Here is a 23176-nt window from a genome sequence, read left to right as displayed (position 1 = left end):
ATTTAAATTTAAATAAAATAGTGGAATTAAGCATGTTGGTTACGTATGAATTATATATGGAACAGTATGCCTCCGAGACGTATTCCTGATCAGTGCGAGAGGTGATGAGCATCGTCATGAGGACAGTGAGGATCATGGACAGGAGAGAGATCTACCACCACCCCCTCCACCAGACTTGAATGCCCAGATGTTAGCTGGGATGACTCAGTTCTTCGCACAGTTCGAGGAGAACAATGCTGTGGTAGCCAGAAAGACGGGGCCTGAGGCTGTCTATGAGCGGTTCATGAAGATGAGGCCGAAGGAGTTCTTAGGGACGTCAGATCCTTTGGTTGCAGAGGGATGGATTAAATCCCTTGAGGTTATTTTCGAGTTCATGAGGCTTGAAGACGGAGATAGGGTTCGTTGTGCGACTAATCTGTTTGGAGGAGATGCTCGCCTGTGGTGGGAAGGAGCATCTATAGCTTTGGATTTGGCTACTTTGAGCTGGACGCGCTTCACCGAGGTATTCTACTCTAAATATTTTATTGACGAGGTGCGTTCCAGGTTGACCAGGGAGTTTATGACCCTGAGACAGGGAGACATGACTGTTACGGAGTTTATCCGTAAGTTTGAAAGGGGTTGTCACTTTGTACCCCTGATTGCAAATGACGCTGGTGCCAAATTGAGGCATTTTATGGATGGTCTGCGGCCGATCTTGCGCCGTGATGTTAGGGTGGCTGGCCCTACTACCTATGATGTTGCTATTTCTAGAGTTTTAGCGGCAGAGCAAGACCGGAATGATATTGAGCGCGATCGCCAGGTTAAACGACCATTTCAGGCACCTTACCATCCTCCTCCGCAACAGCACCAGAATAAGAGACATTTCCACGGTCCACCCAGGAACAGAGGACAGCAGCAGCAACAGCAGGGACGGGCAGTCCCGAGGACAGTGGAGTATCCAGTATGTTCCAAGTGCTGACACCGTCATTCTAGGATTGTATGTATGGTTCGGGAAAGTGTTACAAATGTGGTAATACTAACCACATATTGAAGAATTGCCCTCAGAAGAATCTGCCTACCCAAGGCAGAGTTTTTGCTCTCCATGCAGCGAAGACTAACCCGGAGACGATGCTCATGACAGGTATCCTAAAGCTTTAATTTCGTATTTGAAATTTAAGGTTTTAAGAGTTTGAGTTAAGATTTATAACTTAGAATTGGTTATAGGATTGCATGTTCTAATCAGGGTTATTTTCGGGAATTTAGGTTAGAAAAACTTTGACCTTTGCATGTCTAAAAGCTTAGTTCTTGTAAAACTATTAGGTTTAGCGTTATATTCCAATCTTTCAGGGAGAATCTTTATAGCTGGTTCAGCTACGAAAGCCTTGATAGATTCAGGGGCTACTCATTCGTTCATTTCAGAGGTCTTTGCAAATTCTCTCAAGATCAAGACAATTTGGCTAGACATAGCATATTCAGTAGCATTGCCTTCTGGAGAGGAGCTGACAGCAAATAATGTGATCCGAGATATAGACCTCGAACTTCATGGTAATCTTGTGTATGCAGATCTTATCGGTCTGCCGATGCAGAATTTGATATCATTCTGGGTATGGACTAGCTTTTGAGGAACAGAGTTTTGATTGACTTCCAGCGGAGATCTGTTCTAGTCCGACCGCCTGGGATGGAGCAATTCTTATTCGAGCCAGACAGGTATTTCAATTTACCGCGTATAATACCTTATGTCCAGGCTAGGAAACTCATGTATCGAGGGTGCCGAGCATTTTTAGCTACTCTTGTATCTGTTCCCAAGACACCCAAACAGTTAGCATCCGATGTTCCAATTGTCCGATATTTTATAGACGTTTTTCCTGATAACGTCTCTGGTTTACCACCTGTGCGAGAGGTGGAATTTTCTATTGAGCTTATGCCAGGTACCGCACCGATTTCAAAAGCACCATACCAATTAGCACCGACAGAGATGGCAGAACTCAAGAAGCAGATTCAGGAACTTCTTGACAAGGAATTTATTCGCCCTAACTTTTCGCCATGGGGCGCGCCAGTCTTATTTGTGAAGAATAAAGATGGTACGATGAGGCTCTGTATTGATTACCGGGAGTTGAACAGAGTTACAGTGAAGAACAAATACCCACTTCCGAGGATTGAAGATTTATTTGATCAGTTGCAGGGAGCTTCAGTATTCTCCAAGATTGATCTGCGTTCTGGTTATCATCAGTTACGGGTGAAAGACGCCGATGTTCTCAAGACTGCTTTTAGGACTCGTTATGGCCACTTCGAGTTTCTTGTGATGCCCTTCGGTTTGACGAATGCGCCAGCGATCTTCATGGACCTCATGAATCGCGTATTGCAGTCGTATCTTGATCATTTCATGATAGTATTCATAGACGATATTCTCGTCTACTCAAAGAATCAAGAGGATCACAGCAGACATCTAACCACAGTACTGCAGACCTTGCAAAAGCACAAGTTATTCGCGAAGTTCAGTAAGTGCGAGTTCTGGTTAGACCCAGCGAAAGTTGCTGCAGTCAGAGATTGGGTTGTGACGCAAAATGCATCAGAGATCTGTAGTTTCCTTGGGCTAGCTGGATATTATCGGAAGTTTATTCAAGGATTCTCCTCCATCGCAGTTTCACTCACGTCGTTGACAAAGAAGAATGCTAAGTACGTGTGGACCGATGAGTGTCAGAAGAGCTTCGATTCTTTGAAGCAAGCTCTTATTTCAGCATCGGTGTTGGCCATGGCTTCAGGGCCCGGAGATTTTGTTCTGTACACCGATGCTTCGAAACTCGGGTTAGGCGCAGTATTGATGCAGCATGGGAAGGTGAGAGCATACGCTTCTCGTCAGTTGAAGATTCATGAGCAGAATTATCCTACCCATGATCTAGAGTGGGCAGCCGTAGTATTTGCATTAAAGATTTGGAGGCATTATTTGTACGGGGAGAAGTACCCGATCTTTACCGACCACAAAAGTCTCAAATACTTCTTTACACAGAAAGAGTTGAATATGCGGCAGAGGCGTTGGTTGGAGCTAGTGAAGGACTATGACTGTGACATTAGCTATCATCCTAGCAAAGCTAATGTAGTTGCCGATGCGTTGAGCAGGAAAGTTGCAGTGATAGCTCATTTGGTGATTTCGAGACCTCTTCAGTTTGAGATACAGAGGTTTGATCTAGAGACATATCCTCGAGGTAGAGTTCCTCGTCTATCTACTTTGACTATTCAGTCTTCTCTTTTAGACCGTATTCGCAGTGGAAAGTTAGCAGACGAGCAGTTGGTAAAGTGGAGGTAGAAAGATGAGGTCAAGGGCAGTATCTTGTACACAGTAAGAGACGATATTGTGAGATATCGAGACACAATGTGGGTTCCTAGCAGCGATTCTATTCGAGCAGATATTTTAGCTGAGGCCCATATGTCGCCGTACTCTATTCATCCAGGGAGTACAAAGATGTATAAAGATCTGCAGTTATTTTATTCGTGGCTCGGAATGAAGAAGAATATCAGACGTTTTGTATCCGAGTGTCTGACTTGCCAACTAGTGTAAACGAAGCATCAGAGACCAGCAGGTTTGCTCAAGCCACTTCCTATTCCCAAGTGGAAGTGGGAGAATGTCACCATGGACTTCGTTGTCGGTCTGCCGAAGTCAGTCAGAGGGTCGAATGCTATATGGGTGATTGTAGATCGTCTTACGAAATCAGCTCTTTTCTTGCCTATTAAGACGAATTTCTCCATGATCCAGTATACAGAGTTATATATCCGGGAGATCGTTAGACTCATTGGCATTCCCGTTTCGATAGTATCTGACCAAGATCCTAAGTTCACTTTCTCATTTTGGAAGAGTTTGCATTCAGCTATGGGTACGAAGTTGTTGTTTAGCACAGCTTTCCACCCTAAGACAGATGGTCAGTCAGAGAGAGTTATCTAGATTTTGGAGGATCTTCTCCGTGCATGTGTCCTCGATTTCTCCGAGAGTTAGGAATCAAAGTTGCCATTGGTGGAGTTTATCTATAACAACAATTTTCAGTCGTCTATAGGTATGGCTCCATATGAAGCACTGTACGGTCGTAAGTGTAGATCGCCTATTCATTGGGATGAAGTAGGGGAGAGATCAAAATTGGGCCCGGAGATTGTGCAGCAGGCTGCTGATATAGTAGTCAAGATCCGTGATAGGATGAGGACTGCTCAGAGTAGACAGAAGAGTTATGCAGATCAGAGGAGGAGAGATCTAAAGTTTGCTATTAGTGACCATGTTTTCGTGAAGATAGCACCGATGAAAGGTGTTATGCGGTTCGGGAAGAAAGGAAAGCTCAGTCCGAGATTCATCGGACCATTTCAGATCCTCGATAGAGTAGGGACATTTGCTTATTGTGTTGCTCTTCCGCCGAATCTGGCCGGAGTACACAACGTGTTCCACGTCTCTATGTTGAGGAAGTATATGGTGAATCCATTGCATGTCTTAAACTTTGAACTGTTGCAGCTCACTCCGAACTTGTCTTATGAGAAAAGACCGGTGCAAATCTTAGACATACAGGAAAAAAAGCTTCAGAACAAAATGGTCAAGCTAGTGAAAGTCAAATGGCTTAATCATTCGGAGGAGGAAGCTACGTGGGAATCTGAGCCAGAGATGAAGAGTCGATATCCCGAGTTATTCGGTAAGTTTTAATTTCGGGGACGAAATTCCTTTAAGGGGGTAGAGTTGTAGAACTCGAAAATCAGATTACGTATAAGCCATGCATAATCGTTACTATTTAAATTAAAAATGATTTTTTTGATATATGAAGTGTTAATTCATTTTTTTAATAATTTTAAGTCATGATTATTTATTTTAAAGGTAGATGTTTAGTTTTATCTTTTCAGGATAAATACGCGAGGTCGGACCGGAGTTTGGAGATTAGAGATAAGATTAATAGTAAGAAAATATTCCTAAATTTAATTTAACTCAAGAAATAATTTAATTTAAAGAAAAAGAATGTTTTAATATTTATTAAATTTATGTGAGCTAAGTAATTAAATAAATTCTTTTAGGTTCAATAATTAATTAAAGCTTAAATTAAAATGTATAAACAAATTGGGATGAATTAATCTAAGTATAATATATTCAAGAAATTAAATATAGTATTTTAATACTTAAATTTTAGGTTAAGTGTGTCATGCAAGAGTTTATCCTAAATTAATGGGTTAATTAACTAAAATAAATAAAATGGTATTTTAAAACCTTAAGAATTTAAAATACAAGGTTTAAATAATAGTATACCATGCAAATGAATAATAATTTTCGGTTAAGACAATTCAAAGGTGTAGTAAATCTATTCATGTTACTCTCAATGACCATTAAGGTGAATTCATTCCCTCACTTAAATTCACTAATTAGTAGTAAACTCAAATGTAATAATATACTTCATTTCCCCTCAACCTATGAGCCTAGAAAATGAGCTGATCGTGCATTGAGAATAAGAAAATGTATCGGCTAACAAAGGGAATGAGAAGCATTTCAAATTTCATTCTAAGCCTTCACTTTTAACTTCCCACCTTAATGCATATTATGACACCTTTAACACCTCTTGTAACCATCACCTCCATTACATAATATTCCTCCATCCCTATGACCAAAAATATCAGAAAACAACAGGTTAGAAATCGTGAAAACAGCAGCAGAAAAAGTAAGAAAGAAAAGGATCCTCAACTCCGATTCCATCGCGTCGTGTTCGTCGTTTTGATTTGTTTTTGTCAAAACAAATTCCAGGCATGTATATATTATTTCTTTGCTCTTCAATCAAGACATATTGGATATTTTAATCAGTATATATTCATGAATCTCGAACCAAAACATAAACTTGACAGCAACATGAAGAAAACGGTACAGGCCCTTCTCGGTTATGGTTTTTAAATCTCACGGGTGATGTGTTTTGTTGAGTTCAGTATGTGGTTCGATTCCAGGCACTCAAGGCTGTGTCTAGGCATTAATTAGTGTGCGTTAGAGTGTTGTTGGTTCATTGGTTTGAGTCCAAACATTTCAAATAAAAGCATGACAGCAACTATTTTCCAAAAGCTACAGATTTGGTTCACGATTTTTTTGTCATTAGGTTGTTTAAGGGGTGTTCAAATCCTGGCTGTCGTAGGGGCTGTAGCCATGGTTAGAACCCTACCTTAACATGCCTAGGACGTGATCAAATCATCTCTTCAAGGATTGGTTCAAGGATCCACCATATTTTTACGTCAACAATGCAAGAGTCACTCGGTTTTCATCTTTTCAGTTTCTGTGTGAATGTGGTTTCGGTTTTGGTGTGTTGTTTGGATTATGGTTGGCTTCTAGCCCACAGCCATGGTTCATACAACTCTCCATCATGTCTAGATCGAGCCATGGTCGATCAAATACAACACACTACACAACAAGTTGTGCTCTCGGCTGGTATGCTGTGATTGTCCTAGGTGTTTGCTTGGGTTGTGTTTGGTTTTTAGGCCTTAGCCATGGTCCAAGCCATGCCTTAGGATGTTGGTAAGAGTCTTTGATCGGTGGTTCAAGCCAATGGTCATTAAAGTTCAGAGTTCACACGACAAACACACAAGCTGCTAATGCTGTATTTTGACAGAAAATTTTAGTTTCGGTTTTGGTGCTTGTTTGAGTTCTTGATTGGATTTTAGCCCATGGCCTTGGACTGGACAATACCTTAATGAGTTAGGAAAGTCATGTTTTTGGCCGTTTGTTATTCGGCTGAGTTTAGAGGTCGTACGAGAATTTACGATGCAATGTGCCAAAATGACTCTCGAAAGAGTGTTTTATGTTTTTGGATTCCATTCACCAATTTTCATGTAAAGCTATCATCATGAACATTTTTCAGTATGTTAGGGGTATTTTTAATCATGGTTGAACGTTGGTTAATGTTGGTTCGGGTTGGTACGAAGCCATGATTAAAAATCAAGTTATTGGTTCTAATCGTCTCGTTTTTAGTTTGATTATTAAGTTTTTGTCAAGTTAAGATTAATTGCATGTGTCACCCATTAGAACTAGGTTGCAGCAAGCCTGGGAGCGATCCAACTCATCCGGAAAAAACAAGATTATAATTATATTACGTGCATAAAAATATAAAATGGTTATTTTTTAGATATATGTGATATGTCTTGTGGCCACCTTACGTTTATGGGTTTGGAAGTCGGTAGGCGCAACCGAGGACCTCTCCACCCGGTGACTTACGACCGGTTTACGATTATGTATGGGTACGGATATCCAGTCCAAGGGCTTTGGTGATCTCTACCGCCCAGTATACTGTGGTTTAGTCTAATCAGGTGCTCACGTTATGTTATGGGCCACTTGCTTAGAAACATTATCTCTACCAGAAAATTATGATATGGAATGACAGAGCTCTATTGAGCAAAGTTTTTACGTATGATTTTCAGATATGCACGTAGTTATAATTATTCATGATACGCTTTTCACCATGCGCTTTACCATATTTTTACGTTGCATGCGATTTAATGATATATTTACTTGTTATTCACGATATATACATGTTGAGTCTTTAGACTCACTAGACTTGATTGTTGTAGGTATTGATGAGGTCGAGACTGCGGGCGGAGACCAGTGAGCTATTTTGGGGCAGCAGTAGCAAACCCGAGGACCTCAAGCTTTAGTTTATGCCCTTTCTTATGTTCAAACTCATTTTTAATACGTTGGATATATTTTGAAGTTGTTTGAAAACAATATTTGCTTCCACTGTTATTTTAAAGTTAAAATTATTTACATGTTTATTTTATAAATGAGGCAAGATAATTATTTATTTAGAAAATTATTAATAATTCCGCTAAAATATGAATACGAAATACGGGCCTTTACAAAACAACTCCAGGTATCGACTTCACATATCTTCTTTGGTCTCCCAAGTGGCCTCCTCCACTGATTAATTCAGCCACTGGACTTTGACCAGTTGGTCACTTTGTTTTGAAGTCTCCGCTCCTGTCTGCCTAGAATTCGGACCGGTCTTTCCTTATATGAAAGATCTTGAGCAAGTTGTAACTCATAACTCAAAACATGCGAAGGATTTTCCATATACTTCCTCAGCATTGAAACATGGAATATATTATGTACTCTGGCCACACTAGGCGGTAGAGCTACACATTAAGCAAGTGCCCCCACTCTGTCAATAATTTCGAAGGGTCCGATGAATCTCGGACTTATCTTGCCTCTCTTCCCAAACCTCATAACACCCTTCATAAGTGCTATCTTAACGAAAAAATGACCTCCTATGGCGAATTCGAGATCCCTTCTCCTCTTGTCAGCATAACTTTTTGGCGACTCTGGGCGGTCTTCATCCTGTCTCGGATCTTGACCACCGCATCTGCAGTCTGCTGAACAATCTCTGGACCAAGTTCTGATCTCTTACGGACTTCATCCCAATGAATCACCGATCTGCACTTTCTTCCATACAGTGCTTCGTAGGGAGCCATACCTATAGATGATTGAAATTTGTTGTTGTAGTTAAACTCCAGTAGAGATAGCTTCGATTCCCAATTCCCATGGAAATGGATCACATATGCTCGCGAAAAATCTTCTAAAATCTGAATTACTCTCTCAAACTAGCCATCTGTCTGAGGGTGAAATGTCGTACTGAATAGCAACTTTGTCCCCATAGCTGAATGCAAACTCTTCCAAAAGAATGATGTGAATCTCGGGTTTCTGTCTGACACAATAGAAACCGGGATCCCGTGCAATCTGACTATCTCTTGGATATAAAGTTCTGCATACTGATTCATGGAGAAAGTCATCTTCACCGGTAAGAAGTGTGCCGATTTAGTAATTCGATCCACTATGACCCAAATGGCATTAGATCCTCTGACCGACCTCGACAATCCAACAACAAAATCAATGTTGATATTCTCTCATTTCCACTCGGGAATAGGGAGTGGCTTAAGCATACTTGCAGGCCTCTGATGTTCTGCTTTCACTTGCTGGCAAGTGAAACAAAAAAATACAAGTCGACGAATGTCCCGCTTCATCCCTGGCCACAAATACAACATCTGTAAATCCTTGTACATCTTGGTACCTCCTGGATGGATGTAATGCGGAGATGTATGTGCCTTTGCCAAAATATCCTCTCTGATCGAATCAACACTAGGCACCCACATCCTCCATCTGTACCTCACAATACCATCGGACAATATGTAGAGTACACTGCCCTTCGCATCATCCTTCAGTCTCCATTTCTGTAGCTGATCATCTAAAAGCTGACCTCTACGGATTCGATCTATCAAAGAAGACTGAACTGCAAGATTAGACAACTTGGGAGCTCTGCCCTTAGGATAAACTTCTAAGCCAAACCTCTGAATCTTACACTGAAGAGATCTATGCGCTGATAGCTGTGCTACGACGGCTACTTTCCTACTCAAAACATCTGCCACAACATTAGCTTTACATTGATGGTAGCTAATTTCACAACCGTAGTCTTTTACTAACTCCAACCACCGTTTTTGTCGCATATTCAGTTCTTTCTGCGTGAAGAAATACTTGACTCTTGTGATCAGTGAATATCTGGCATTTTTCGTCGTACAAATAGTGACTTCATATCTTCAATGCAAAGACAACGACAGCTAACTCGATATCATGAGTTGGTTAGTTCTTCTCATGCACCTTCAACTGTCTGGAAGCACAAGCTATAACCTGAACCTGCTTCATCAATACTGCTCCTAAACCGAGCTTAGAAGCATCGGTGTATAACACAAAATTGCTTTGCCTTGATGGCATGGCCAAAATTGGCGCTGTAATAAGAGGTTGAATCAAAGTATCGAAGCTCTTCTGACAATCTTCACTCCATACAAATTTAGTATTTTTCTTCCTCAATGAAGTGAATGGCACTGCAATCGAGGAAAACCCCTGAATAAATTTCCTGTAGTAGCTTACCTAGGAAACTACGGATCTCTGACGCGTTCTTCAGCTCGACCCATTCTTTTACTGCTACCACTTTAACTAGATCCACCTCAATGCAACTGCTAGAAATAATATGTACAAAAAATGCTACTTTCTCCAACTACAATTCACACTTACTGAATTTTGCAAACAACTTGCGACTCTGAAAGACTTGCAAAAATGTACCCAAATGCTGACTGTGCTCCTCATGGCTCTTCGAGTATACAAGAATGTAGTCAATGAATACTATGACGAGCGGATCTAGGTAGGGCTGAAATACTCGATTGATTAGGTCCATAAAAATTGCTGGAGCATTCGTCAGTCCGAATGTCATCACTAAGAACTCGTAATCCCCATATCTAGTTCTGAAGGCTGTCTTATGAACATCTGCATCTTTTACCTTCAGCTGATGATATCCATAACGTAGATATATCTTAGAGAAAACTATAGCTCCCTGCAACTGATCGAATAAGTCATCGATCCTTGGTAATGGGTATTTGTTCTTGATCGTTAACTTGTTCGATTCTCGGTAATCGATACACAACCTCATGCTCTCGCCTTTCTTCTTTACGAAGAGCATTGGTGCGCCCCATAAAGAAAAACTAGGGCGGATTAATTCTTTGTCTAGGAGCTCCTGAATTTGCTGCTTGAGCTTTTACATCTCTGCTGGAGCCAAACGGTACGGTGCCTTAGAGATTGGCACAGTGCCTAGCACAAGGTCAATAGCGAACTCAACCTCTCTCTCTGATGGAAGGCCTGTGACATTGGCTTGAAAAACATCGGGAAATTCTCTGACAACCGGTAAATCAGATATCGATGGGGTGGATGCATCAGGTGTTGAAATAATACTGGCCAAGAATACCTGACACCCCTTATGTGTAAGTTTTTGTGTCTGCATGCAAGAGATCATTCAAGGGAAACTTCTCTACCTGTCTGGCTCGAAAAAAATTGCTTCATGCCCAACGGTCTTACCAACACTGACCTTTTCTAAAAATCAATCAGAACTATGTTCTTCGTTAGCCAGTCCATACCCAAAATGACATCAAATTCTGGCATGGGCAACACAATCAGGTCGAAATAAACTAGGTGACCCTGTAGTTCAAGATCGATATCTTTGACCACATTAGTAGTTGATAACTCTTCCCTTCATGGGAATGTCACGGAGTAGTTCACATCGAGTCCAATGAACTTGACGCCTAAATAATTGAGGAACGTCTCCGAGATAAAAGAATAAGTGGCTCCGGAATCTAACAAATCTTTTGTGGGCACTTTCTTTTTGAAAATGTTTCCTGAAGGATGTTAGCACAACACATTAACTTATATCCCAAAATACAACTCTTAACCTCATGCATAGTTGAAAATTTCCATATAGAGTTTCCAAAATACGAAAACAACATACTAATATCCCAAGAAAAATTTGAAGCATGAATGACCAAAAATAATTACGTTGCTGAATTAAATAGGTTACCAGTCAGAAGAGTCGTGCCTAGGTTCACCTCCTCAGCATTCATGGAGAACACTCTCCCCTGGGCAGGATGCCTCCACTGCGGGCAGTCCCTCAACATATGATCACTTGCTCCGCACTTGAAGAATTTGCCAGAACCCCATAAACACTGGCCCATTTGCTGACGGTTTAACTTCGGGCACACTGGGTATTCCGGCTTTTGAGGAGCCGTCCTTTGTGGCATATGACCTTTTCCTTTCTGTGGTCCTGGAAATGGCCTATTTCCCGGCTGTGCCTGGAAAGGCATCTTGAACTGCTGCTGCTGCTGCTGGGTGCCTGATAGGGCCTTTTGCCCTATATATCACTCTCGATGTCCCTCTGGTCCTGCTCTGCCGCTAAGGCTTTCGACAGGGCAATCGCATAGGTAGTAGTACAAGCCACTCGAACATCACGACGCAAGATCTGCCGTAAACCATCAAGGAAATGCCTCAACTTCTCTCGCGCACCATTAGCAATCAGGGGCACGAAGTGACACCCCCTCTCAAATCTTCTTACGAACTCTGCTACGCTGTTGTCTCCCTTTCGTAGCGTCATAAAATCCCTGGTCAGGCGGGAGCGTACTTCCTCCGCTAAGTACTTTGAGTAGAAGATCTCCCTAAAACCATTCCAAGACAGAGTCTGCAAATTCACTGACACAGACGCGCTCTCCCACCACAAGCCTGGCGTTCCCTGTCAACAAAAAGGTGGCACATCTAACTCTGTCTGCATCCTGCAGTTTCATGAAAGCGAAAATCACTTTGATGGACTTAATCCATCCCTCAGCTATCATCGGGTCAGTAGTCCCCGAGAACTCTTTTGGGTCCATCGTCCTGAACCTCTCATATACTGCCTTTGGCCTGGGCTTGGCCCTTGTATCAGCTCCGGTATTGTTTCCCGCAAACTGTGCAAAGAACTTTGTCATACCTGCAAGCATCTGTGCCTGCATATTTGGCGGTGGGCGAGGAGGAGTGGCCCTCTCCTCATCGCGAGCCTCTCTGTTCTCTTCAGCTGCTCCTTGTGCAACCACACGCCTAGGAGGCATACTGTTCCAAAATTTACCCAACATGTAAACGAACATGCAAGAATGCAAGTACGTAATATCCATACATAAGATGCACGTAAATCGAGTTTAAACATGTACAGGGTGAAATCTTGACCTTGATGCTTACTACATGAAAGAATTTTAAAACTATAAAACTTACAGACTTGAGGCATGACTTCGTGAGCTTCTCATAATTGACAGTAGACTTAATCCTTTACAAGAACACCGCTCTGATACCAACTATAACGTGCCGTACTTTTAAACATAAACATACTTAAAATTTGTAGAAAAATAAAAATTTTCTTAAATAAATAATTATCTTAAAATTTCAATACAAATAAAATGTTTGACAAAATATTTGGATTGTGACGAACTTGAAAAAGTATTTTTTTAAAACAACAAGAAATAATTTCTTAAAAATCAGAGTAAATGAAATAACATGCATAAAAATCCTTGGAACCTAAGCGGTCCTCGGGTTAGTCCACCGCACAGTCCGAGCCAGCTCACTGAACCCTGCCTCTCGTCTCCTCATACTCGTCCTCACCGGCATTGATCAAGCCTAGTGAGTCTAAAGACTCAACAGGTATAAACTACAAAGAGCAAGTAACATATAATACAACCACATGCATTTTATAGTGTTGCATACTTATTTAAATCTTGAACATACATACGTAAATATAGATGTTCCATCAATTCATAAATATTTTCATAAACGTGCTTGCATCGTACATACGTAAACATGCATAATCAACATCATTTTGCGTACAGATATGTTTCAAAGCAAGTGACCCTTAACATAGTGCGTCTGATCAGACTAAACTAAAGTACTGGGCTGGCAGGGATGTCCACTACCACATACATAGGATCCCCGGTCATACTTTACCGGGTGGATTGGTCCCTGGTCATACTTACCACTTTCAAATCCTGATCAAAACCTGGTCATATTTACCGAGGTGGAGAGGCTACCGAACAAGTTCTTCGGCTTCCAAACCCGTTAATATTTCGTCACAAGATAATTAGCATACCTAAAAAACATAAAATATTTTATTTTGCACGTCGAACATACTTACATAGCAATGAGGGATTCGTTGGATCTCGCTTGGGCTACTACTGCACAACTAACTCAATTTCAATCACTTAATTTCCATGACTTAGACGTAATAGTCGTGATCACAACCGAAATAAACAATTGACATATGACTTTCCATATCACTCGAGACTTAACATCGTTTATTCATCGTACTAAACCATGACGTCGAAGCCTGAACAAATCCTGAAACGATGGGTGAACATTTCCCAAACGATGGAAGACATGGACCTAAAATAGTGGTTTAAAAGTCCTAAACATATGCCTAGGCACTGGGTAATACGGCGCTGGCATTAGGCACTAGCACCGTGGCGCTGCAGTTGTCGCAGCTCTAGCGCTGCGGCGTCGCCAAGGCAGCGCCGCGGCACTAGGCTTACGAAAACCTAGAGCGCTGCAGCGCTAACTCTACGCAAACTCGGCCCCAAAGAACAAATTTGATGCAAACTCTACGCCACGCCCAACCGACTTGAACTGATGCAACTAGACCCATCTTAGGACTCTACAGCAATGATTAAAACTCTCACCAACGCCCGAAAACAACAACGCACAACATGCAACGTAACACAACCCATAAACTCGAATTTTCGACACAAAATGCTTCCTACGACTTTTAATACAACCAAGTGCGTAACGACACGAAACGAAGCACCAAAAATATATCTGAAAACCGTACACAATATACTTAAATGCATCAGTGATCACCCGACGGTACCCAACGAAGCCTGCAACAAACAATTCTCAAGAACACATAAAGGACACAATTTTATAACATCGCAGTTTGAGCAGTCCCACGAAAATGATCATAACTCCCTCGTTCTTGACCAAAAATTACGAATTTACTGTCAAGTCGAAGCTATAAAAAAGTACTAAGTTTTATTTGTTGAAATATTTTCCAAAAAATTGACAGAAAATTCACACAGATTTTTGAGATCTAAAAATTGTTTCAAAAGCGATCCAAACATCTTTTACTCAAATTTTTCATAACAAACATGACTTTTCACACAATAAACATAAAAACTTATAATATGACAAGATCGATGAAAAAACAAAAGAATATACATGCCTCTGATCTTTAAAACTCACGATACGGCAGACAACGACACGAGGGAATGCGAGACTCGATCCGAGATGACTTGCGGCACGATTTTTGCTCAAAAAACCAAAGTAAGTCTTCAAGAATTATGCAAGGGAAGGTGGTTGCTGAAATAACCTAAGAACCATAGGTTTTCTACTCCAAAAAGAAACGTGTATCTATGTTTGTGGGTGCTGAACATGTGTGTGTATATATGTGTGCGCGTGTGAGTTAGTGATTTCGGCAGGGGAGGGGCGGGGAGGATTGCTTAATTAAATAATTAATTGACTAATTACGGGCGAATCATGCTTAGGTAAATAATTAGATATAAAAAATAATACTTATCTAATTACTTTACCCCATTAAAAGATTAAATAAACAAATTTGCAAGGTTTAAAAATCTCCACTACTCAACTTAGTAACTTAGTGGAAAAGATTAAAAATCACAAAATCATCTAATTAATTAACTTAGGCTTTAAAATGCTTAAAATTTCATAAATCTTTTAAAATACCAAATTTCATGACTTGAAATAAATACCACATTTTCTCAAAATCGAATATATCGTCGCCGGTCTCTTTTTCCGATCCTGCTTCGAATATTCGTGTGAAACATAAACTCAAGAGAAAATTTTAACGTGCATCAATTAAACATATAATAATTTAAAATAATGTAAATCATAAATCATGCATGGTAAAAACATCATTTTAAAAATTAAATAAATGCATGGTTCACGTGTACAGATTTTGAGCCCTACAATTCCTCTCCCACTTAAATAAATTCCGTTCTTGAAATTAAATCTTACCAGAAAACTCTGGGTAGCGACTTCTCATATAGAACCCGTAGATCAGACTATGTATAAGCCATGCATAATTACTATTATTTAAATTACAATGATTTTTATGCATGAGGATTTAAATTCCTTTCTTTAAATTTAATTATTTTATGCAGTAGTTAGTTATTATCTTTACAGTTAAATAAGTGAGGCCGGACTGGAGTTGGAGTATGAAGATAAAATTTAATATTAAGAAAATATTCCTAGAATTTTAGTTAAGATAAATAATAAGTTAATTTAATGTAAAAGAATGTTTAAGTAATTATTTGAGTAATTTGAGGTAAGTAGTAAATAAATTCATTTAGGTTAAATAATTAATTTATTAATTCATTGAAATATTTTATTGGTAGATAAAACACTAAAGATTTAAAATTCAATAATTAAGAAATATTTTCCCTCCATATATCATGCAATTTTCGGCCACTTCCCTCAAGATTTAATATTGATTTGTCAACTCACAATTTTGATATCTTTCCTTAATCCTTTCATGTAATAATTAATTCTCTCATTTTAAATACTTAATAAATATTAATTAAGCAATTTCCCTACCTCATTTAACTAGATAATTTCGGCCACCTTAATGAGATTTGATGTGGAATTTACAACTCACCATTATTTGATTCCTTTCCTTATCCCTTCACGGTAAATAATCCCTTCATTTTTAATCTCCACTAATTAATAATTAAGCAATATTCCTACCCCTTTTTTTTTAAGACAATCGGCCCCCCTCCTTTCTAGAATCAAAAACTTTTGACAACTCATTTCCTTTGATATCTTTCCTTACCCTTTTCTTGACAGATAATTCCCTCACCATTTAACCTTCAATAATTAACAATTAAGCAATTTTTCTACCTTATTTGACATGATAAAATCGGCCCTCACCCTAGCAAATCAACCTCAAATCTCTTGATATCAAATCATTTCCATTATCTCCCAACTCAAGGATAGAAAAGTTTCTAGCTTGCCATTTTATCTCCCAAATACTTTGCAACTTCCCCATTCATTTCCCTAGACATCCTTCTCTCCCTTTCTTCGAAAATTTCAGTAGCATAACCTCTCAAAAATCGTGTGATGCTTGAGAGAAAAGTAGAGAGAAAAACAAAAGAAGAACACTCCGTCTCCGCCGCGCCGTGTCGTCGTATCATTTTTGTTTTCTTCAAAACAATTTCCAAGGCATGTCTATATCTTTCTTTGCTCTTCAATCAAGTTATATAAATATTTTTAAACATTACATGATCATGATTTCATGGAAAAACCGAAATCAAGAAAACATTATTTTCGAAAACATGTACAGATTTTTTTCGGCCTTCCTCTTGTGCCTTCATGGTTTTTGTTTATTTTGTGGTTGCAGGGTTGGCTCGATTTCCACGTGTGAGGACCCGGGCTCTAACTCAATTCCTTTTTGGGATTAATTGGATCTTTGCTAGAAAATGTGGGTCATAAAAAAAATTTCTTTTAACAATATCATAAACAAATGCATATAAACATGCACAAGGTCTTTATCTATTTTATTTCAACAACATAAATCCATGTCTTGTTTCATTTCATATATACAAACTAGTGTTCAATACCAACTACAAACCACATGTAGTACATGTCTATTAAGTAACCACTAGTAATCTTCTTCTACGCCCGTAATCTCCACGCTATCTCGATCTCTCATCTCTGTCACGACCCAGATCCTGTCCCACCCGTCGTTATGCACACTACAGACACAACAACAGCCGGAAACTCCGGTGAGAACAAATCCCAGTATAAAACATGTATACATGCATATACACAATATAAATCATGTACATACTATCATGTACGTAATCAACAACAATACATCTTATAGACTATAAAACATAATCAGAATAAGTCAAGCAATGTAATTCAAACTCATATCTTTGACTCAATTCATATTTAATTCTAGGGATCCCGGTGTGAATAAGATGTAACAGGTCTCCCATCTACTCTCCCAATCGGGGTGGCGTTACATCTTATTCCTAAACTTCGATCTTGTCTGTATCGAATTCTACAATCAGAGTGAATCTTCCTCTATGCTTCGATATCACCAAACGTTTAGAAAGGCGTATCTATCAATGACTATCCTATCTCAGTACATATATACAAATCAATATAAAGTACAAACATAACAAGTATGTGATTTTGGGAAACTCAAATCGAATCTCATTTGAGTGGTATCTTTCCTAATTCACATGAATTATACCTCTCTTGTCGTTCAATCTTTGTTGATGTCGAAGTCTCGATGTCAAAGTTGCCAATAAAAATCTGAAATGGCATAGTCAATGTGCATTCTATCAATCTCTAGTACACAACAATATACATAGGAACCAATATTTCATTTCAATTCATTTCGACGGCATAACGGCGGATTCTCGATATACTTATAACTCAAATATCAATACATATCAACGAGTCATAATCCTCAGCTCATAACCAACATAATATACTCAATAGCATCTCAAAATCTGAAGAAACTCAGAATATATCTATGCTGGAAATTGAGAACAATCATATACGATATTATTTCTTCGATCCGTTTTCAATTATATAATCCTCCTAATATCAAGAACACATAATATAACTCAAATCATGATTTCCCCAATACACAAGTATCACCCAAGCAGAGCCTAATAATCTTACATCCTCTTGAAGCTTGTGATAAGGAAATCAATAATCTTAGCTCGGATTGAAAATCGGGTAACCGGTTTGTGCACAATCAGGATTCCAAGCTATGAAGAATCTTTGAAGAATTGTGTTATGGAGAAACTCTCGGTCCTTGAATGATGGAAGTGCTAAAGAAAAGCTTACACATATACTTAGTAAGACATGTGTCAACATAAGAATCAAAGGTGGATTTCTCGCACAGAGCACCGCGGGTGCGCTCCTTCTTGACTGCGTGTGCGGTCAGCTCATGGCATCCCCTTCCAATTTTTCAAAATCGACGACCGCGGGTGCGGTCCTATTTTCACCGCGGGTGCATTCACCCTACTGTATATCTTCCACATTTCAGGAGGCACAACCGCGGGTGCGGTAGAATACTAAGTGCGGGTGCGGTCTCTCTTTATCAATGTATTCAAGTTTTGCACGTCGTTTCTCCCCGTCTGTTCTTCCATCGCCTTTAGTCATAATACATAACAATTCAAACGTATCAAACGAAAATCTCGGGAATTACATTTCTCCCCCTCTTAGATATGAGTTCGTCCTCGAACTCGCAGAAAATCCATACAAAGTATATAACAGAAACAATATCAGCAAAACTGAATAAATACTCACATCATGAAAATAGCTCGGGATGTCTCTGTCTCATCTCTGATTCTGTTTCCCAAGTCGCTTCGTCAGTGCCATGACGACTCCACTGAACTTTCACTAGCGGAATAGTCTTCGTTCTGAGCTGTTTTTCTTTTCGATCCAAAATCGGTAATGGTTGCTCAAAATAACTCAGTGTATCGTCAAGCTCGGCCTAATCAGGCTGAATGACATGAGAAGCATCAGGCATGTATCTACGCAGCATCGATACATGAAAAACATCATGTATCCCATATAAAGAAGGAGAAAGAGCAAGTCGATATGCTCGATCGCCAATCTTTTCAAGAATCTCGTACGGACCAATGTATCTAGGAGACAATTTCCCGCGTTTGCCAAATCTGACAACGTCTCTAAATGGAGAAATCTTCAAGAATACTCTGTCTCCCTGTTCAAAAACTAACGGTCTACGTCTGATGTTCGCATAATTGGCTTGTCTATCCTGCGCCGTCTTCATTCTCTTCTGAATGATCTTCACCTTCTCAGTCATTTCACGAATCATATCAGGTCCAAGTTCTGGTACCTCAGATACATCATCCCAATACAGAGGAGATCTGCGCTTCTTGCCATATAACGCCTCAAATGGTGCTATCTCGATACTCGTCTGATAGTTGTTGTTGTACGAGAATTCACAAAGTGGTAGTGAATCTTGCCAACTAGTGCCAAAATCTAGCACTACAGCTCTCAACATATCCTCTAATATTTGGATAGTCCGCTCTGACTGTCCGTCTGTCTGGGGATGATAAGCAGTGCTTAGATGCAATGTCGTACCTAAAGCCTGCTGCAGACTGTGCCAAAATGAGAAGTGAATCGTGGATCACGATCTGATACGATCGACTTCGGCACACCATGCAGTCTGACTACCTCTCTGATATATATCTCGGCCATCTGATCATGTCGGTACGTCATTCTGTATGGAATAAAACAAGCTGATTTGGTCAATCTGTCAATAATGACCCAAATCGCATCACAGCCCCGGGATGATCGTGGTAACTTCGTAACGAAATCCATGGAAATGTGATCCCTTTTCCATTCAGGAATAGATAAACTCTGAAGTAAACCTCCGGGCTTCTTCCTCTCGGCCTTCACCTGTTGGCAATTCAAGCACTTAGACACAAACTCTGCAATATCTGACTTCATCTGTTTCCACCAGAATTGTGTCTTCAAATCGTTGTACATCTTCCTGCCACCAGGATGAATACTGAACCGACTACAGTGCGCTTCTGACAATATCTGTTGTTTCAAATCTGAAACATCTGGCACTACAAGACGGTTATTCACATCCAAAACATGATCATGTACCTGATACTCTGAATTGTACCCTGATCTGACCATCTCAACTGACTTCTGAATATTCTGATCGGTTCTTTGTGTTGCTTTAATTCTCAAAATCAAATCTGGCTCAACTTGAATCGTAGCAAGTCGTAGTGGTCTACTATCTGTATCAAACGCTAATCCAGACAAACAGCAATCTTCAATCATATTCGAAACACCTATCGTTGATAAGGATAGGGAACATACCTTTCGACTCAAGGCATCTGCTGCTGCATTCGACTTTCCTGGATAGTATTTGATCTCGCAATCAAAGTCCTTTCACAAATCGAGCCATCTACGCTGTCTCATGTTTAACTCTGACTGAGAAAACAGATACTTCATGCTTTTGTGATCAGAGTAGATTTCAAACTTCTCGCCATAGAGATAGTGTCGCCATATCTTCAGAGCAAATACGATGGCCACCAATTCAAGATCATGAATTGGATAACGAATCTCGTGTGGCTTCAGCTGTCTCGAGGCATATGCAATCACATGTCCTCGTTGCATAAGAACACATCCTAGCCCCCTGTGAGATGCATCAAAATATACGACAAAATCACCAGTACCTGAAGGTATCGTCAACACTGGAGCACTAGTCAGTCGTTTCTTCAACTCCAAGAAGCTAGACTCATAAGCTTCAGACCACACAAATGGCGCATTCTTCTGTGTCAACTGGGTAAACGGTTTCGCGATACTGGAGAAATCTCTGATAAATCGTCGGTAGTATCCTGCTAGACCCATGAAACTGCGTATCTCTGGTGCAGAAGTCGGTCTAGGCCAATTGATCACAGCTTCAACTTTTCTCGTATCCACATAAATACCGTCTCCAGATATGATATGACCTAAAAAGACAACTTGTCTCAACCAAAACTCACACTTTGACAGTTTAGCATACAATTTCTCTGTTCTCAATGTCTGCAACACAATTCTTAAATGCTCGGCATGATCAATCTCACTTTTGGAATATACCAAAATATCATCAATAAAAACAATAACAAACTCATCTAGATACTTCTGAAAGATACGGTTCATCAAACTCATAAACACCGCTGGAGCATTCGTTAAACCAAAAGACATGACAATAAATTCGTAATGTCCATACTTGGTTCGGAACGCTGTCTTCGGTATATCAACATCTCGGACTCTCAGCTGGTGATATCCAGATCTCAGATCGATCTTGGAATAGACATAGGATCCCTGCAATTGATCAAATAAGTCATCGATACGAGGCAATGGATATTTGTTCTTTACTGTTGCCTTGTTCAGTTGTCGGTAATCAATACACAATCTCATCGAACCGTCTTTCTTTCGAACAAATAATACCGGAGCACCCCAAGGAGATACACTCGGTCTGATGTAACCCTTGGCCAATAAATCTTCGAGCTGTTCTTTCAATTCTTTCAATTCAATAGGCGACATTTTATAGGGAGCTCGAGATATAGGGACTGTACCTGGTATAAGATCAATGCTGAAATCAACATCTCGGGCTAGAGTTAACCCTGGAATCTCGTCTGGATATACATCCGCAAACTCACATACCACTGGCAGATCTGCCAATGACGAACTCGGTTTCAGTAGATCTACTGAATATATAAGGAACCCCTCTGCTCCTTTCTGCAATAATCTAGTCATCGTCAAAACAGATACTAAGGGAATCCGAGATCTGGAACCCTTACCGTAGAATTTCCACTCATCAGCCATCTCTGGTTTGAACCTGACAATCTTCTGGAAACAGTCTACAGTGGCTCGGTACTTGGTTAACATATCAATCCCAACAATACAATCAAAATCAGCTAACCCAAGCACAATACAATCTAAGTCAATCTCGTGACCCTCAAACTGTAGTATACAATGTCTAACTGAAGTCACAGATATAAGACCACTTCCCAACGGAGAAGAAATTGACACTACAGTAGATAATGACTCGACAAGTAATGAATCCAACAATGCAAAACGCTCAGATATGAAAGTATGAGATGCACCCATGTCTATCAATACATAGGCAGGATAACCGCAAAGAAAACAGTTACCTGCAATCACATCAATTGGTGCATCTTGGGCCTGTTCTTCAGCCAGTTCAAATACTCGAGCTTGCTGTCAGGGAGGTTGGCTCACAGTCTGGCTACCTCTGGCTCTGGGCTGTGTCTGTGTAGGAGTGGGCTGGAAGGAATGGACAGACGAAACTTGCCTCTCAGGCTGAGCTACTGAACCAAATGCTCCAACACTCTGAGCCTGCTGTACACCTCTCTGGGGACAAACTCTGGCAAAGTGTCCCTGCTATTTGCAGATGTTGCAGCGACCCATAACACCCTGACACTGCTCGGTGGCATGTCGGCCTCCACAGGAACTGCAATATACACCTGTATACTCTGTACTCTGGCCAGGACCTCTCAGTCGAGACCCACTGGAGCTCGACGAACTGCTCCTTGATCTCTTGAACTGTTTTCCTTTCGCTTTCAACTGGTCTTTCCTTCCGCTGCTGCTATCACCGCTCTCAAATCTGAGAGGGGGTTGAACTGAAGGTTGGGGCGGTCTCGGAGTAGGAGCGAAATAGGAAGTGTTTCGTTGCCTAAGCAATCCAGCTTCTGCCCCCTTGGCACGGTTCAATGCTTCAGCATAATTATTGGGCCTACCGGTATTCACCAAGATAAAGATTTTTGGATTCAGGCCATTGATAAACTGATCCGCAACGGCTTCGTCATTGTCTGCGACATGAGGAGCAAATTGGAGCAATGCAGAGAATTTAGAAACATACTCCTCAATGTTCAGCTGTCCCTGTCTCAAATTGGCAAAGTCAGCACCTTTGTCTTTTCGGTAGGACACGGGGAAAAATCGCTGATAAAACTCAGTCTTGAACACCTTCCAAGTAATCTGCTTGCCACGGTGCTCCAATACTCTTTTCGTTGTCAACCACCAGTTCTTTGCTACTTCTTGCAGTTGATGTCCAACCAATTTCACTCGTCGCTCGTCGAGGTAGTCAAGAGATTCAAATAACATCTCTATATCATCGAGCCAACTTTCACACTCAACTGAATTTTCTGTGCCCTTCAGTGTCGGTGGTCGAAACGACTGAAACTTTTTCAGCAAGGTCTCCATCGGTGTAGCGGTCACATCCATCGGATCATTGGATGTACTGCCCTGTTC

This window comes from Primulina tabacum, chromosome 3 (assembly GCF_025594145.1).
Source record: "Primulina tabacum isolate GXHZ01 chromosome 3, ASM2559414v2, whole genome shotgun sequence".
NCBI classification, from domain to species: Eukaryota; Viridiplantae; Streptophyta; class Magnoliopsida; order Lamiales; family Gesneriaceae; genus Primulina; species Primulina tabacum.
The sequence above is the reverse complement of the archived record's forward strand: the minus strand, read 5'-3'. Positions refer to the sequence as shown.